This window comes from Monodelphis domestica, chromosome 6 (assembly GCF_027887165.1).
Source record: "Monodelphis domestica isolate mMonDom1 chromosome 6, mMonDom1.pri, whole genome shotgun sequence".
NCBI lineage: Eukaryota > Metazoa > Chordata > Mammalia > Didelphimorphia > Didelphidae > Monodelphis > Monodelphis domestica.
The window spans coordinates 105,271,841-105,291,280 of record NC_077232.1 but is presented as its reverse complement, the minus strand read 5'-3'; the positions used below and the strand labels follow the sequence as shown (position 1 = coordinate 105,291,280).

The window sequence follows — 19,440 nt, the reverse complement described above, 5'->3', positions numbered from 1 at the left end:
TCTCATTTTTGCCTCAGATGAAGAGGATATCTGGCCTCATTGCTAGTATAAAATGTGAATTAGAAAATACATTTTCTCTCTCAAATTTTGTGTTTAATATTTCAAGGACCTTAAGTGGGCAATACTTTATTGTAGACCTAGTTCATCATTTATAGAATACTTATTACCCATTTTAATATGGTTTCATAAAGCTGTCAGAGAAGGAAATAAATGAGGATAGAGCTAATTGGAACCATGTATCATAAAGGCTCAAGACTTCCTTTATTTAGAATTATTTAAAAATGCACAGAAATGTACCATTCACCAAATGTTCCTACAACCCTGGATTATTTAGGAGTTGCTTATCTACTGTGCACATTTTTTGGCCTGATTTAGATACAAAACAAGCCCACTGTGCCTATTTCTAACCTGTTTCCTCCAGCCTCTGACTCCACTCCCAACCACCTCCTGGATACTTGATTACTTCAGCTTTAATGATAGGAGGGCCATCTGTGAACTTGTGCATCTCTTGTGCAGAACACAACATTATCTCCCTTTGCTTTCATCCATCCATCTTCACATCCTTCCCATCTCAGAGGGCAAGCAGATCACTGATATTTCTTTTATTATGTCCTTACTTGTGTTTCTTGCACTTTGCTCCATTCATCATTTCTCTTTTGCATCTTTAATCTTTTCCCCCTTCACTACTGGTTCCTAGCTTTCTGCTTAGAAATATAGTGAGGTTACCTCTAATCTGGAAAAAAATGCTTTCCTTGATTCCCACTTTCCCCCAAAATTGTTACACAATGTCCTTTCTTTTTTAGTTGATAAATTATAAAAGAGAGTCTATAATCCCTATCTCCATTTTCTTGCTACTCTTAATCCCTTGTAGATTGAGTTTTGTCCTCACCGGGCAGCTGATACTACTTCCTCCTGCATTTCAAGTTACTTCTTTATTGTTAAATTTAATGACCTTCAATCAGTCTTCACCTTTCTTAGAAATTTGGAATTTTCTTAGAAACTTGGAAGCATGTTATATTCTTGATCAGCCTCCCCTCATGGACATTCTACTCTCATGGTTTCTATGCTCTTCCTTTTGCATGATTTTTATCCTACTCATATATTATCACTTAACTAAATAAGTAAAAAACTTATTAACTAAATCAATAACATAGTTAAATATCTCTTTATTGGTCTACTTTGCTAGTTACTTTTCCTCCTTCCAAATTCCAAGTGAATTTGTTCTTCAAAACTTGGTGACTTTTTTTTCTTCTGTACTCTTCCTTGGCAGCTTACATGGCATAATTATCATCATTACCTGATAACTTCCAAATAAATACAGTTTAGACCCTCACCTGGACTATCATAATAGTCTTCTAACTTTTCTCCCTTCTTTTCTCCAGTCTCTAATTCATTTTTCTATTCATTACATAGCTGCCAAGTAATAATCATAATATATCATGCCACTTCCTCTTTCAGAAACTATCTATTGCCTATGAGAGACTCAACAGATATTTATAAAATACCTAATGTATGTAGCATCCTGTGCCAAGCAGAATCAGAGGAAGAAAGATGACCCAACAAAAGAGATTATCCTTTAGCTGTTAGGAGAACAAAGAGTGGTATAGCAGAGAATCCTTTGTATAAGACAGCTTTCCAGTCCAAGGAATGTTAGGAGGGACAGAAAGGATAATTGGAATGAGGAATAAATAGACCCAGATTCTAAAGCTTGCTATTTAAAGCTTTTTATATATGATCTAGCTAAATCATACTCTTCCAGCATACTGTGGTCAGTTCCTTTCATGAATTCCTTCATGAAGCCAAAGTACATCCCAATCTTGTCTTCTCCCTCTTCTGAATATTTGTGTAGCCTCACCTTCATACTATCCATCCACATTCATACTTGGAAATCCTTTTCTTCCTTCAAGACCCAGTTCAAATAGTATCCCTTCCAAGAAGGGTCTTGGGATCTTTCAGTCTCATATTCTCCCCTGCCCCTTTTCTTTCCCACTTTTCTCCTTTCTGTCAGCAAACCACATGAGCATCCATTAGACTCTAAGCAACTTGAGGATGGAATTGTGTTGCTTTTTTATCATCATTCTTTGTCCCCAGGGTTTTGTACATAGTAGGCATTTCCTAAATATTGTGTGACTTGAATGAAAAGATTCTGGTTCCAAATATAATTTGGACCTTTTCAATTAGACTAGTAATTACAGAGCAGCTGCTATATGTTTGGCATGGTTTCATTGGTGTCTCCATCTGGGAAAAGAGAGAAAAAGACAAAGAATTCAAGTTAATTCTTAATTAGTTGCTTGTTAGTATACCTGGTAGGACCTTTAGTAGAAAAGACTATTTGACATAAATGAAATATGGATGTTGTCTGATACCAATGGATCTTATAACCTTGAATTAGCTTTGTATACTTACATGGATTCTTTCAACTTCTTGCAATTTTGGATCATTCCCTGCAGTCCTTCCCCTAGGGAAGGATTCCATTAAAACAGATAACTATTTATTTGGAATTAGTCTGTTTTTAGTGTATTTGGTTGTTACCTTTTAATAGTCCTCTTGCATTAAAATTCTGAATAACTAGAATTTTACTAATCCTATGGAGAGCTAGATGTTGTTTCTAAAAATACTTTAAAATTAGAGAGACTTTTCCAGATAGGAAGAAAACAAGGGCAACAGACAGACTATTCAAATGGACTGGAGGTGGCAAAATATGACATACCTAAGCATCTCAGAACACCTGTGTTTTCCCAGCAGGTTATACCTTCCCCTATCACAGGTAGCTGTAAGGGCAATTATCTCCTTTCTAGTCTTTCGATTTTCAGGTAACAGCTGTTGATAAATAGTAATTGAGTTTTCCCAGGGTCTCTAAATAAGAAAGGGCAGGTCATCAAGAAATACAGCTGAGTCCTTTTTGTGTTATGTTTTCCTCAATTCAGTGTTTTATATTTTGTTTCCAAGTCTTAGTGTTTTGCCAGAAAGGATGGGAAGACTTGAATATTTTTTAAAAGTTTGACTGTTTTCTCTATTGCTGGTGAAAAATTTGTCATTATTCTAAAAGACATAAAGATAGGAATCAAAAAGCAAGTTTGGTCACAGTTTATTTACAATGTAGTTTATGGAGAGGTTGAAAACAATATTCTTGGTGGGATACGTTTGAGTCTAAGTGAAAATATTGTTTTGTTTTAAAATATTGCATCCTCCAAAAGTCTGTGATTTTTATGACCATAAAGCATTGTGAATGTGAATTTTCCCAGCAAGTAATCAACCATTCAGTTAATAAACATACATTTATTAAGCACTTAAATATGCAAAGCACTGTTCTTAATTCTAGTAGTATCAAGACAATATCAAATAGTCCCTGTTCTAAGAGAGTTTACATTCTTTTCTTTGTTTAAATAACCCTTACCTTCTGTCTTAAAATCAATGCTATGTTCCAAGGCAGAAGAAAACTAAGGGCTAGGCAATGGGGATGAAGTGACTTGCCCAGGGTCACACAGTTAGGAAGTATCTGAATCTACATTTGAACCCAGGTCTTCCCATCTCTCAGTCTGGCTCTCAATCCACTGAGCCACTTAGCTGACCTGGGGAGCTTATATTTTCTAATGGAAGAGACAACACAGACACATGGAATGGATATAAAATGGACCCCAGGTAGTTTTTGTTAGAGACTGCTAGAAAGACAAATGCATTGTCTGATTTAAATGATAAATGTTTGTAAGTTGCCTTAGACACATGGAATTTCAATGACTATGTTAAATCACAAAGTTATTAAGTGTCAAAAATGTGATTGGAATCTAGGTTTTGCTTATTCCAGATCTAGCACTTTATCAACTGTGATAAGCTACATCTTAAAAAAAAGAGTGTAGACTTAAATAATCAGCTAATAGGATAAAATGAATTTTAAGTGAGATTTTATAATAATGGAAGTTATATAAACTAAAGATGGGAATAAAATAGACATAATAGAGATTTTATAAAGAATTATCTCTATAAAATAGAGATATAATAGAGATTTCATAATATATCAATTTTATATTAATTTTGCTATAGTCACCCAAAAAAAGAATACAAACTGTGGCTGTCTGTACAGGGTAATGGAAAGGAACATTATCCAGGCATGATGAATTGCTCCTGTAATTTCTGCTACAGAGGAAGGCTGAGGCTCATTGATCTCTGGAGTTGAGGAGTTCTGAGCTAAAGTAGGGTTAAAGTTGACTGTGTCACCAATATGATGAGCCCCCTGCATGATGGGTAACACCCCTTAGAGAGGAGAACTGACCCAATTTCTGTAGCAGTCATCAGTGGAAACAATCACTTTATTAAGATTTTATTAAGCACCTACTGTGTGTTCATCCCCCCAATGAAAGGCTCTGCCCTTCTAGCCTAGCTGATTTAGGGAAACTTAGTCCTAAAGAAACAAATAAAAAATGGTGGATGTAAGTAGACTATAGCCTGCTAGCAATTACTGACAGCTATGTAGTAGCACAATTAAGGACAGATAGAAAGGAGATGGGCTATTCATGAAGTGAGAGTGAAGAATCATACACAAATGACTTTCCTGGCATACAAAAACTAAGAAAAGACCCAGAGCAAGACATCCAGTATATTAGGTGGAGCTATGGAAACACATGGCCAAGGATTACACTGGAAGAGAAGAAGAGGGTGTCAATCTGTACTGTTGTGATAATAAAAGGTTTTTTTGGGGGGAGGGAGGTAAAATAAAAAGCATTGTATATATTTAAGCTATTTTTATTCTTATTACTTCAAGTGCTCTTTTTTTTTTTGGCTATTTCCTATAGGCTTTCACCCTGTGACCTTAATGAAATTAGCTGTTTCACATTTTAAAAAATAAACATTTCTATTGCCTGCAAATTTTTATCTTATATAGACTTTATAAAAAGCAAATTTCTACTTACTTATTTCTGACATGACATATTTGTTGTTGACAAGACATTTCTCTTTAAAGCATGTTGAGAGTTTATATGAAATGGGTAGACAAAATATAATTTATCAGACATGTTTAAACTTATATCTTGGTTTCTAGACAATGGACTTTGACCCCTTTGCTAAACTTTGTCCAATTTAATTTTTCAATATTAGATAATGGTTTTAGTATGGATGGAAAACTGATTCTAGTCAGGTACTTCTCTCCCACCTGTGTTCCCCAGTGACAATTTTTTTTCAGACTTCCTATAAATATCATATTCTCTCGGACTGGTTATTTACATATTTCTTATCATTCTTGCATTTGTTAGCAGCTTAAGGGCTGGAACTACTCCAATTATCTTTATATTCCTAAAGTCTAGCACAATGCCAAATATGAAGTTGGTGTATAAAGCTGTTTGTTAAAATGAATTAACTAAAAAAAAAGAGAAACCTCATTGTGTATCTGAGCTTTTTTTCTTGTCTTTAAGTATAAATACAAAAAGAAAAGAAATAATTTGGGTAAGAATTTTCTTTGGGATTAATCATAAAAGAATCTTTATAAAATACTTTAAACTTATAGATTAATAGCATATAAATTTGACATATATAATTTACAATAAAATTGACATATAAAATAGCATATAATTGACAGATGCAACCATAAAGATAACTCTGTTTAATTATCTTCTAATTATTGATAGTCAACAAGGCTTTAGAGATGTTTGTCCAAAACTTCAAGTGTTTACTGATGTCATGGAGGATGCCAGTACTGAGTATAAATGGAGGAAGTATCTCCATAGAAGTCTTTGAACCACAATTCAAAGATGACATTGGACAAGTTACTTGATTCTCTTTGGGTCTCAGTTTCTGCATTTATAAAGTGATAGGACTGGATTAGGTAACCTTGAAGATAATCTCTAGACATATGATCCTGGGATGATTTTGAGTACCAGAAAAGGTCTCAAATTTATCTAAGATCTGAAAGAGAGAAGCCCAGTAATTCAGCCTGAAAAATGAAAAATGCCAATTAATTATGGAAACCTGTAGTTCCCTCATTCATTAAAATGAGTGTGGACCTAGACTTGAATATGAGTGTTAGCAGAATTGTATTTAGGTAACTACTATAGTATATTCAACAGAATCTCAACAGAAAAATCATCCTGGTAGCAGCAACATTCTCAGGGTGATGTTATATGAGTACAAATGGTGGGATTTTTAGGCATCACTTTTGGTGAATAATAAAAATGTCTAGTTGCCCCAATGGAGGGATAAATATTGTATTTTAATAAACTTTAGCTTATAATTAGTCTATATTGGCGTGAAGAAATGTCTTGTAAAATATAACATTGAGGGAATATTTTGTCAGAACAGGAGGTGTACCAGTTATGTAGGAGGAACATGATATAATGGACAATGTCCTGCTGTCCAAAAAGCATCAATTCAAATCAAGGTATAGTATGTTGGGCAGATATAATATAAAAGAGGTCTGAGAAGATGACAAGATTAGCACAATTAGGTAGAGTCTGGAATTAGAACTGATGGAAGTAATACCTTTAGTGATAGAAGTCAGAGACTAAGGGAAGTACCTGTGAAGGGCAATATAAAAAGAACATTATAATCTTTAATGGCTATCCAATGTGTGTATAATAAGCTAAAGGAATTTACATTGCTCTTTCCCTAAGGCTGTCTATATATAAAATATTTTGTTTTTCCCTCTAGAAAGACTTACAATATTTTAATTTTCCCATATGTATAAAATGTAAAATTCCCCATCTATAAGACAAAAATCCTCATGGATGTCTGCAGAAAAAGAAAAAAAAAATCTAATGTAGATGACCTTAACTAGGGTCGCATTAATGGAAACATTACAAATATCTATAAGTACAAGGAACATCCACTCAGTATTCATTATAACTGTAAATGTATATGACATCTTTTTATGTATGAGGAGTCTAGATACAATATGGGTAAAAGGATTTTAAACTCCCTCTGCACAAAGTAAACAAATGAGGAATTTCATATTCAACGCTTCCCCCATCAATAACTTTCCCCTCATAAATATCCTTTATTTGGAATAAAGGAGCAGGGCGGTGAGACAGTTGCCATGGTAAAATTGCATTTTCAATAAGTCAGGTGAACTTGCTATGTAAGAGTCAAAACTAAATGTCACATATGATTTTTCCAGTTCCACTGTTACTTGTCTTTATTTCTGGGAAGCATTTTTTTTCCTGAGTTGATCACCTCTTTTAGAAACACCTGGTTAAGAGGGATGACATTTGTAGGCACTCTGGCCACTCTCTAAATTTTCTCTCATCTCTGACTAAATTATCGAAGTGAAATCTGAAATTATCTAAGGTTACCAGAGATTTAGAAGGATCTTGAAATGAACTTTAGAAATTTCTCTCATCTCGCTTTCCTTCAGGTAGCTTGTGTTCCAGCCAAAACATAGTATACTAAACTAAATTCCTCATTTTCATACACCCCTCTTTCCAATGTGTGGATTTATCCATTCCATCTTTCTTACCTAGAAGAGACATGACCATTCCTTCAAGACCCAACTCTTGACTACTTTCTAAATATGGCCTTTCTACCTTCATCTCACCTTGGCTTCAGTTTAAAATGACAACTCATACTCCCATAACCGTTTTGTTTCAATTTCTCCTTTGTACTTATTTCTCTCTTGTATCCATAGATGTACATGCATGTGTCCTTTTCCTCATTAGATTGCAAGTTCCTTGAGGGCAGGGGCAGTATCCTTTATGTTCTTTTCAAGTCCTTTTTGTCCTGTTCACTCCCATAAGGCACATCTTCATTGCCCTTTGGGTAATATTAAACTTCAGTACTTCAAAATTTATAGTGATCTATGATAAAAGCTATCATTAGAAAACTATCATTAAAAGTGCCTTGCAATTAGCCAAAAGCAATCCAATCTGCTATGTTAGGTCTAACTCCAGCTCATTTTCCATTTGCAATTTCTATCCAAGACAGAACGGTTGAGTTCTATAATTTGTCCATCCAACGTAGTGTAGGCACACATCAAGGATATTACAAGACAAGTATTGAAGGAACATATGCATTAAAAAAGAGCATGGGCTGGCCATGTGGTGAGTGCAAGGGATGATTAAGGAAAAACTGCCTGTTGCATTGGGGCACCCACCATTCTGAGTGGATGCCATTATACAAACTTCTGATAGAACCCAGAAGAAAGTCATAGAGGAAAGATGAACATGTATGAGTCATTATCATTTTCATTTGTAGGAAGACTTGCATCAATAGATTTCAGGTTCAATTGTATACCTAACTTACATAGAATGGGAAGCATTAGCTTTTTGCTTGTTTGTTTTTGTTTGTTGAACTATTCAGAAAATGAATTTCTTTTTTTGTCTGTGTAAAATAAATGTCACATTACTTTTGGTTTGTTAGCTATGGAATAACCATTAAATTCTCTAAAAGGGCAAATCTTGCCTTGTGGTATATCTAGAATATACCAAGAAATAATTCCATTTCACTGCATTTTTCCTCTTGCTTTAATAATGTGAATGCTCATCAAAAATAAAATGAAAATTTTCCATGACACGTACATACTATGCTCATTTGATTGTTAGCATAATAGTGCTTGAGTGATAGCTGTATAATATAAACAACCATATTTATACCCTCTTCTTTTTCTAATTCAATTCAGAAAAAAATTGTTAAGTGATTACAAAGCTTCAAATACTGACCCCTAAGTGTCTGGAGAAACAAAAACAGAAACTTTTTACATTTTTAATAATCTATGATATACGTGTCTTTAACAGATAAAGAAAAAAGTTCAATTCTATCTAGCATTATATTTATCTTTTTTAAATTCAATGATATTTTCTTTTCCCAATTACATTTAAAAACAATTTTAAAATGTCTTCCAAAATTATAAGATCCAAATTATCTCCCTTACTGCTTTCCCTCCTTCTTCTGGGAAAGCACTTTGATTTGGATTATGCTTACATTATCATGCAAATGTTTGTATTTTAAATGGCTTGAAATCCATTAGGAAATCCATAGAAAATAAAACCCAAATAATTGAATAGATTAATTATAACTCTCTAGGTTGTTATAGATATCAGTGTGTTTTTAAACTTTTGAAACTTAAAATTGTACTATGAGTTTTGGGATAGCCTGTATATAGCATGAGATATGTTTGTATATGTTGACATATAGAGCAGGCAAAAATAAATGTCAATTACTGTTATCCTTTCCCTTTTCCTTTGGTCTGAATAACTATTCCATTACATATGATTCCCTAGCCATTTTTCTGGACATTTACTGATGCTGAACTATTTGTCTAAAGAAAACTTATAAAAATCCTCCTTAGCCTTGAAAACAAACTTAAATGAATAAATAATTCTTTCCTTGATTCCCAAGACCCTAGACTAAGATCTGACATTGGCAAAATATCAGTTTAAAATCTGTTCTTCTTTCCTCCAGGATATTCCCAATTACCCTTCCCAGTGCTATATTTGAATTAAAATATATGGCATAGCATTGATTTAGCAAATCTAAAGAGACAAAGTAAATATTTAAATACAAAGTGGGAAAGTAAACTTTTAAGAAAGAAATACTAGTCTCTTGTGGTTGGGATAGAAAGATAAGATTTATGGTATTTTGGAAGAGAGAAGGAAAATGGACAATCATTATTTATGAATGGCAATCCAATGAGTTTCAGCAAAGCAGATTCTTCTAGATCAGCTTCATGCATAATTGATAATTAATTTACACTGTCTGGTGTTGAAGATCCAGTGCTGGTGATCCCATGAAGGTAGTTCCTCTGCTTCTTCTCCTTCGTACTGGCTCTCTTGATTTTCTTTAAAATTTTCCTCCATCATAATATGAAAAAGAGCTGATTTGATTATTTTGATTTAGCTACTCTATCAGTTCCAAGTTTAAGACAAACTTTCTTAGGAGTCATGGAAGATGCTGAGAGAACCTTTCAGAAAATAGTAGGCATTTGCTCTAGTGTCCTGATCTAGAGTGACATTAGAAAAGGGCATGGGGAAATGCTGTGCATATAACTCTAAGTGATTGAAATTCCACAAGTTCCACAGAACAGCAAAACTGGGGGCAACTTTAGAGAACTACTTCCTTTTTAGTTTTAAAGATGAAGAAAACAGGTTCAGTAAATGGAAATAATTTAAGCAAATGTGCTCTGACTCTACATTCAATTTTTTACTCCAAACCACATAGTAAGAAATTTTTTGCTAAAAATAGCTGATGATGTGGTCCTCAATATAAAGTATATACTATGATTTGATTAACTGTGGAAATTCATTCTGCAGGCATTCATTGCTGCCTTACTGGAGCTGATGATCAAGAATGCCTTTAGATTTCAAGTTCTAAGGCAGAACAAAAGTGATGTGTGAACTGGAGTAGAGAAAATTGGAAATCACAGATCCCATCCCTTACTCAACCAGCTTGAAAAAAACATATACCATGCTGTGACAAATGTTGGAATTTGTTAGGACATTATGTTGAAAAAGGAGAGACAGCATAACCTAATGGAAGAAGCACTGGACTGAAGTCAGAATGCCTAGATTTTCTCTTTTTCTAACATTACTGCAAATTGTTTGTGACACTTTCAGCAAATTTCTTTACCCTCTCTGTGCCTCATTTTATCTTCTATAAAATTAATGAGTTAAAATATTTTTCTATTGTTAAGAATCAAATCATAGCTAGTACTCTTACCACTCTAAATCCTATGATTCTGTGATCCTATGATAAACAATTAGAATAATCGCATGTCTTATAGTCAAATAAATTTCTAAAAATCCTGCTGAAAAAAACTGCTATACTGTACGTACTTTTCTCTGTATGTGAAGAGAATGATACAGTCGTAGACTGGCAGAGTTAACCAAGTAATATGAACAGTAAGCAAGTCTGAAAGGAGAACAAGAACATTTACTAGATTGTCACAGGGGAAATATATAGTCATTTCTGAATTATTCATGGATGGATTATACAAATTCTGATACCCCAAGGGATTCTTGCTTTCAGATTTGTTGGTTGGCAGCTCTTCATCTATTTCTTTTCTTGACCTCTTCCCATGTTGATTTTTGTCTGTGACCCAGATTCTATCAAAGAAGGCTGATAAGACTCAGATATGGCCTAGTTATTGCTTCTGAGTAGATGTGAAGTGGGCTAGCCTGGCTTAGGTTGGTGCTATGTGTGAATTTGAGATGAACTGACTTTTCCCACAGGCACATAGTTTTAGGAGAGCAGGTTAGCAAATCTGGACAGATTTCTAGCTGATTCTAGACCTGGTGCTGAGAACTTGTCATCTTATGAGTTGTGAGTCACCGGGAAAAAATAGCTAGGGGGGTGTATTGTGGTGAGAATAGGGGGTGGGAGGGGAGGATAGTGTCACTCAAGGATAGGCTGAAACTTTACTCCAATTTTGCTGCAAATACCTGGATTTTAAGCAACAAGAATTGAATTTAACTGATACTTACAGTGGCTGGTTCTGTTTCTTTTTTAATACACACAAATGTCCTTGAACAATTTAGGAGGTGAGGGAAATCTAAGACCCCCAAAGCACCCTCAGTTTGTTTGTCTCTGGAATTCTTTGTTTGAATTTGTCCTCATTAAAACTCAGGAGGTAAGAAAGTTATTTCCTTGAAATGCATATTTGAAATGTCCCAAAGGGTTTGGCAGTTCTACTCAGCAATTGGTGATAAACAGTATTGTGCTTTTTTAATAGACTAGTTCTTCCCCCTCTCTCACAAATAAAACAATAAAAGCGTTCTCTCCCCTCTTCCTGGTCCCCCCTTTCTGATGACCTGCTGCCTTACAGTCACGGTATTTTATATTGCCTTTTTTTTTCTGGAAACTCACTGTTGATCATGGTATTTACTTTGTTTTATGGTCTGTGTAGACAATATAATTGTGTAATATATTTCTCTTTAAACTGGTTGAGCTTGGGTGCCAGGTGGAAGCCCTGATGAATTGAATTTATTCATAATGCCAAGGGTAGTGAACTGCTGCTTTGTTTTGCTTATTTGAGATTTCATTTCCAAAGTAAGTTGGGAACTCGATTGTTTGCCCTAGTTTGTGATTATGAAAATATGTGCTTTTGAGCAAGATGGAATTTTCCTTACTGGTACCCATCTCAACCTAGTACTAATTGTCTTTATTTAGTAAACTAGTTTTAAATGCTAATGATGAGAAAGATCATTATGCACAACTCTCCCTCCTTACCTACTGAGTCATTTAGAATAGAAATAGGAAAACCAAATTGTTTCATTGTGATTCCTTATTTGCTAGAGATTTCAAACACAGAGGCAGAAATTAAATGTTATGAATGACTGATAAAGCAGACTCCAAGTGTTTATTTGTCCTTAATTCCTTTGTCCAGCAAACATGCACTGAGGGCTTTTGGTGTGTGTTTGGGGGGGGGGGAGGCTATGCACTATGAGGGATGTATGAAACAAAACCCTTGATCAGAATCAACAGTTCCATTTTTTTTTTGTGGCAGGAATATCTGTTATCTCTCATTTTAAAAATCCTTTAATTATTCACTAGTTTCTTTGATCCTCTTAGCAGCCTTCTGAGGTAAACAGCACAAGCATCATCCCCATGTCAGGATCATAGGTTCATAGATTTAGAGACAGAATGAACTTTAAAAGCGAAATTACTCCTACCCCATAATTTTAAAGATGAGGAAGACTATGGCCCAGAATGGGTGATTTGACTTGCCTGTTAACCTTAGGTACTAAGTCTTCAAGTTCTACATTAATTTCATGGAACCATGGCAGGAGGAAGTGGTGGAGCCAGGTCTTGAACTGACTTAAAACCCAGATCTCTGTCAAGTAGGACTAACTACTAGTTAGCTACATACTTTGATTAAACAGCCTCTTAAGAGGTTGTGCTCAAAGAATAAGCACATGATGCTTATTTTATTTATTTTATTTCCCATGAGGGGGAAATAAAAAGTTTGCATAAGACAGTATCTACCCTCAAATAACATATACATTTGGGAATATATCATAGCCATAAATAAAATTAAAATAACTTTCTCAATGTATTAAAGAGGGACAAAGTATAACTTTCTGTGACTTTCAAACCTAAAGTTATTATTGACTATATTAGAACAAGGTATCATGAAAGAGATGATATTGGATTTGAGCTTTGAAAGATGAGTAGTAATCCCATAGATAAAAAGACATTCCTGTCCTAGAGAACAGAAAGCAAAGATACTGCCTGAGATAATCATAGGGTATGTTTTATGGATAGAGTAGTTTAGTTTTGCTAGACCTTACAGTGCATATTTTTAATTTTCTCTCTCATTTTCTCCTCCCTCTCTTCTTTTTCTCTTCTTTTTACAAGACCCATGATTTCATTGATAAAGGGAACTCTGGGTGAAGATGTTCTTTTTCCAATGCAGATTGGTTCCTTCTCTGTAATTTGTAATCTTATAAGCTTGGCTGGTGCAACTGTTCAGGGTCATACATCCACTACTGTCAACATTGTAGTATGAATCTAAGTAATGAACAGAGTAATCACCAAAAAAAAAAAAAAACTTGGGAAGATGTACATGAAGAAATACAAAATGAAATAAGCAGAACCCGGAGAATATTGTTCTCAGTAACAGCAATAATGTATGATGATCAACTGTGACTGACAACTATTTTCAGCAATGCAAGGATCCAAGAAAATTTTAAGGGACTCATGATGAAAAAGGGTACCTATCATCATAGAAAGAACGAATGGAGAAATTGTGCATCTGCTACCAGAGGGAGTTGGGGAGAGGGGAGGGAAAGAACATGAATCATGTAACCATGGAAAAAAATATTCTAAATTAATTAATTAAATAAAATTTTCTGAAATAAAAAAAAAGAACTAATGGAGTCTGAATGAAGATTGAAGCTTACCATTTTTTACTTTATTTCAATTTTTTTCTTCATGAATATTTTAGGCATAAGTGATATGTGTAAAGCCACACAACTTGACCAACATTGAAGTATACATTGCATGATAGCGCATGTCCAATCTATATAATATTACCTGCCATCTATAGGAGGGAGGAATGGGGTTATGAATGTGGGGAAATACTATTGTGCTTTAAGAAAATATTGTAGGGAATGACTTCAGAAAAAACCTGGGAAGACTTGTATAAACTGATGAAGAGTGAAATGAGGAGTACCAGGAGAGTAATTTATCTAATAGAAACAATATTCTAAATGCATATTTTGAAAACTTGGAAAAACTATGATGAACACAATAACTAAGCACAAATCCAAGGTACACCTGGTGAATCATTCTATCCAGATAGAAGGTGATTCAGGAAACATTTTGTGTAATTTATTTTTTAATGGATGTAGCTAACACAAGAATTATTTTTGCTTGACTCTGACTGTTTATAATCAGTTATGTTTTTCTTACTTTCTCAGTGAATGTGAGCAGAGCTGAGACAGAATATTTGGAGCTGAAAATAAAATAAAATTGATTTTCTTAAAAAGAGCATTAATGGATCAAAGCAAGTTAAGAAGCATTTATTCTTAAAAATGTATTTGTTTGTTGCATATAGATACCCAAGTAATTCCCTCCCTCTCTTTTCCCCAGTAGAGAAGTCATAATTTGATTAAAAGGTATAAGTATACAGAAAACTGTATTACTTATTTCTGCTTATTTGTTCTTTCTTTGGAAGTAGACCTACACAAGTCATTCTTCAAACAATATTTCTGTTGCTGTATTTAATGTTTTCTTGGTTCTGCTTGTTTCATTCTCCATAATTATATGTATGTCTTCCCTTGTTTTTTCTAAATTTTCTAAAATTAACCTTTTCATTTCATTTAATTCCATAACAATCATATGCCACAATTTGTTTATTCATTAAATTAAATTAATACAGAAGAATTTATTAAATGCATTCTCTGAGCCAAGTAGTGTGTAAAATACCAAGGATACTAGGAAAGACACAAAAAATAGTCTATTAGTAAGATCATAGTGTAATGGGGAGAAAACACATGAGTAACTGTGTATAAGAAAAAGATACACATGTGATGAATTGGAGATCATTTCACAAGAAAGACACTAAGGTAAAGGAGGATGAGGAAAGGCTTTTTTGAAGAAGGGAAAACTTTAGCTGATACTTGAAGGAAGTCAGATACGTTAAGGGACAAAAAGTGAGAAATTATCTCCTACTAGTAGTAGTGTCATAGTGGAGACGGGTGGCATATTAAAAAAATAATAAAAAGAAGATAGGGAAGAAGAAGTGGCAGAACTTGGAAACTAATTAAACATGAGTGGTACAAGGGAAAGCATAATCAAAGATAATACCTAGATTGTACAATTAGGTGACTGATCTTATGTTGGTACCTTCAACATTAATAGGGAAATTAGGAAGAAGGGTGATTTGGGAGTTAAAGGAAAATAAATTCTGTTTGAAAATATCAAATGTAAGATTTCTACAGCACCTCCAATTCAACATATCTAATAGATAATTGAAAAAACTGAGGCTGGAGGTCAGGAGAGAAATTAAGGCTGTAAAATCACAATAGGAAAATCAAACTTAAATTATTAATAAAATACACTATGATGATAGAAGTCAGTTAATGTTTTAAACTTTATTATATTTAACTCAACTGCATTCTCAAATATGAACTCTGGAGGAATCTTTTATGCCCTTTTTCAAATTAATATGCTTTTTTGTAGTTAAAAAGTGCATAGGTTTGATTTTTAATGTCATATAAATAGTTTAAAGCTAACTCTGCTTATACCTTATTGGTCCTATTAAGTATGAAAAATAGGTTCTCCATAGTATGAGTATTTCAGCACTAGCAAAACTGTGAGAAACAAATTAGGATTTTCTTATATGTTTATTGAAAGTTGAGGAATAAATGATATCTAAGAGGCTTAGCCAAATTTTCTTCTTAGAAAACAATATGGGCTCCATAATGCTAAAACTTTGAGAAAACAGAAGCAAGAGCCAAATAAAGAGCCCTTTTTCGTTGTTATTATATGGAATATCCATATTTCTAATATCTAAGTCACCTAGTGATAAGCCTGTTTAGAACCAGACTTTTCCATAAATAAGACCCATGCTCAGAACTAAGCATGCTTGCATAGTTATATCAATAGGGAACTGTGACTCTTAGCTCTGCCCAAATTCAGAAAATTATAAAATGCTGTTGAAAAGCAACCATGATATACCATTTTGGAAGAAGTGATGCAAATATAAAATTAACTGCACTTGCAAAATGCACAATATATTAGAATGCATCTATAACAGTTCCCAGACATTCTAAGGTTCATTCTACCTTTGAGTCCATGATTCTAAGGATATAGAAATTGAATACACTTTCAGGCATGATTGATATATTGGTCCTTACATTTGGCGTGATTTGCTAGGCATGAAAGTAAAAAAGGAAAATCTTACAAAATTAAGCTATTGAAAAAATAATAAAAATAAAGTAAAAAAATTCTGTTGTACTCTGGTAAAGTTGACAAAATGGTACAACTATATTTCACTTATGTAGAGGCATATTTACCTCACTTATCTAAAAGTTCTGCATATCACAATAGTTTTATGCTGACATTAATGTTTCTGTGAATTTAGTTAGGGTTCATTCACCCATTTATACATGGGTTTGTCTATATATATAAATGAGCCAGTTCTGTATGTATCCTAAAGTTGTAGCAGTTAAAGTGTTTCTGAAAAACTATTATTCAAAATCCTTTCAATTTTATTTCAATTTAAGAATAGGATCTCTTACAAGAAAAGGAGTTCTAGTATGATCATTTTACATTGGAGAAAGCCATGGGGGGAGGGGGGAGGTGACTGAAAAGAACCCTTTTTATTTCTTGAAAAATATAGCTAGGTTGATAGATATAGCTATCTAGCACCTCCAAGGTGAAGGCTTGGTAAGCCTTTTAAAGATATTTTATTTTATCAATTTCATGTAATAAATAATTACCCACATAAGATTTTTGAAGTTATAAGATCAAAATTGTCTCCCTCCCTTCTTTCCCTCTCCCTTCATGGAGATGGTAAGCAATTTGATCTGGGTTACACATGTATTATCATGAAAAACTTGTTTCCATGTTTTTTGTTGTTGTAAGAGAATACTCGTATAAAATCAAGCCCCCCAAACCGCCATACTCTTTTTTAGGATGGCTTATTCACCTTTGGTGTCCATTTGGCACTCAACTGTTACCCTTGCCTCCAAGAAGTGTAGCATGAACAGCAGCTACATTTGAGTGAACCATCTTGGCTGATAGGTTGAATCAAGCTGAGGGGTAACCAATGGTAACCCATTGGTGAGATGGGGGGTTGTCAACACCAAACATATAAAGAATTCCCTTGATGGAATGAGACTGATGACTTTTTGCAAATCTACCTCACTTAAAAACAATTCATGCATAAGGCAAAATATCACCCTGTAATGTCACTGGTTCTCTTTGAAAGCAAAGGACAAACAACAATATATATGTATACATATATATATCTAAATATATAATTCATATTTCCATAGTTATATCTATAGCTATCAATATACACCTATTTATTTCTTTAAGAATATCTAATCTCTAAAAATCGAGTAGGTTAAGACATCTATTTCTGTTGAATGAGAGGACATCTTTATTCATAAAACATTCAGATACCTTTTATTATTTTTAAAATACTTTTCTCTTATCAAAGGGGAATTACCTCAGTATTCTAAAATTTTAAATATCATGAGAATTATACATTTAAAAATAACAATAACAGCAAAACCCTAAAATATCTGGTTTTGTACTTCTGAAAGGACATAGTGAAATCTCCATGGAATCATTCCTTGACTTTATAACAATGTGTTGATAAAGCTAGCGTGTGCAGTGAATTGGTCACTGGGCTTGGAGTTTGGAGACCTTACCTCAAATCCAGCCTCAGTTACTAGCTCTGTCACTTAACCCTGTTTCCTTAGTTTCCCCATCTGTAAAATGAGCTGGAGAAGGAAATAGCAAATCACACCAGTATCTTTGTGAAGAAAACCAAAATAAGGTTATAAAGTCAGAAACAGCTGAAATAATGTAATAACAACAAAAACAAGTTGGTAAATAGATCAAGAACTCCGTGGGCATATAATACGATAATGATTTTGAACTAATAATTTTAAAAAATGTTTCCCTGACTTTAGACAGTTTCAGTCCAGGATCACAATTCTGGTTATTTTTATCAAAGTTGAAATTTTAAAATCATTTTGAGTTAGTTTTTAAGATATGTTTATTAAGTTGGCCTTTAATAATTTTTTTTTATTTTTAGCTATCATTCTATAAATTCTAGATATTTCATTTTTGCTTGGTCGATCCTAATTTAAAATCATTATCTCTATTGCTACTGTAGTCCCGTTTAATACTTCCAGGTCAATTCTTCTTGTCCAGCACTTTCCTCCTCAAAGGTTTTTCTTCAATTATACCTTACATATAGTCAATGCTTTAGAAAATGTATGTGTGCCTGTGTGGAGGAAAAGGTACATCCTTTGTATCATGACAAAGCTTGTACTCAAAAAAGAGATATGCAAAAATGTATTTCCCTTCTTCCTTTGCAGAAATATAGGCGAATGGATAGGAAATACTGTTTAATCTGTAGGATATGGTTTATGTGTCTGTTAATTTTGCTATCGCCCTTTTGATCTATTTTTATTCCTTGTTATAAGGGTTGTCTCTCTGAGGGGACTTGCATATGTTGGGAAATAAAGGTGATGTAAAAAAACGTAAACATTGAATTGATAAAGAAATGCTTGTTGAATTGAATTTGTTTATTTTCACTCAGACAGGCAGAGCCTACATCATGCTGATCGCAGAAGAAAAAGGCAGCTGCTTCATTTTTCTTTTTATATTTAAAACTCTCACAGCATTTGGAATATGGGAATTTGTACAGAGAGAAATGGGGGGAAAGGGTAGGGCATTAGCATAATTGATATATCATCCAGAAATAAGTTTCTTTTTCAAAGAAATTTTTTGTCATTTAAATGAAAAATAACATGAATGATAAAAAGTAACTTTAGTTATTTATTTATTTTCATCAGCACCTGTGATTTCAAAGGGATAGGGAACTCTTGTGAGTAATCAACACCCTATCACAGTTGTCCAACATCTACTATGCAACTTACTGACTTAGGGCGTTATCTGGGTGGTTCAGGGACTTACCCAAGGTCACCCAGCCAGTAGTTGTCAGACATGAGACCTGAAGCAAGATCTTCATGACATCAAGTGCAGTCCTTTAGCCATTGCCCTCTGCAACTGTCCTTTTTAATAGTTATTCATGAAAAGGAAACAAAAAACATGAACAGAGCTGACCTTAGGGATAAATATGCTATCATAAGGTTTGGAGTTACACCATGTAATTAAATAGCTTTACTTAGCATAGAGAAGGAGATTCTGCTTTCTTCGAATACCTTAGAGATTATCATGTAGAAAGAAAGAATTTACAAGGCTAAACATCCTGCTCAATACAATGAAAACTTCCTAGTCAATAAAGATGTCCGAGAAATTAAGACTGTCTCACAAAGT

The 19,440-nt window shown here is 33.8% G+C and overlaps 1 protein-coding gene and 1 long non-coding RNA gene across 3 annotated transcripts in view; one reads left to right on the top strand and one right to left on the bottom strand.

The window, feature by feature from the left end:
- Positions 1 to 19,440, top strand: part of KCNIP4 (potassium voltage-gated channel interacting protein 4) — a 1,185,503-nt gene that overhangs the window by 103,729 nt on the left and 1,062,334 nt on the right. The gene's annotated exons all lie outside the window — the stretch shown is intronic.
- On the bottom strand, positions 415 to 19,419 carry LOC103100439 (uncharacterized). Its single transcript, XR_469120.3, has 4 exons — positions 19,078 to 19,419; positions 17,802 to 17,873; positions 10,752 to 10,827; positions 415 to 2,238 (listed from the first exon to the last, which is right to left on the bottom strand). It is a non-coding gene; the product is annotated as an uncharacterized LOC103100439 (long non-coding RNA).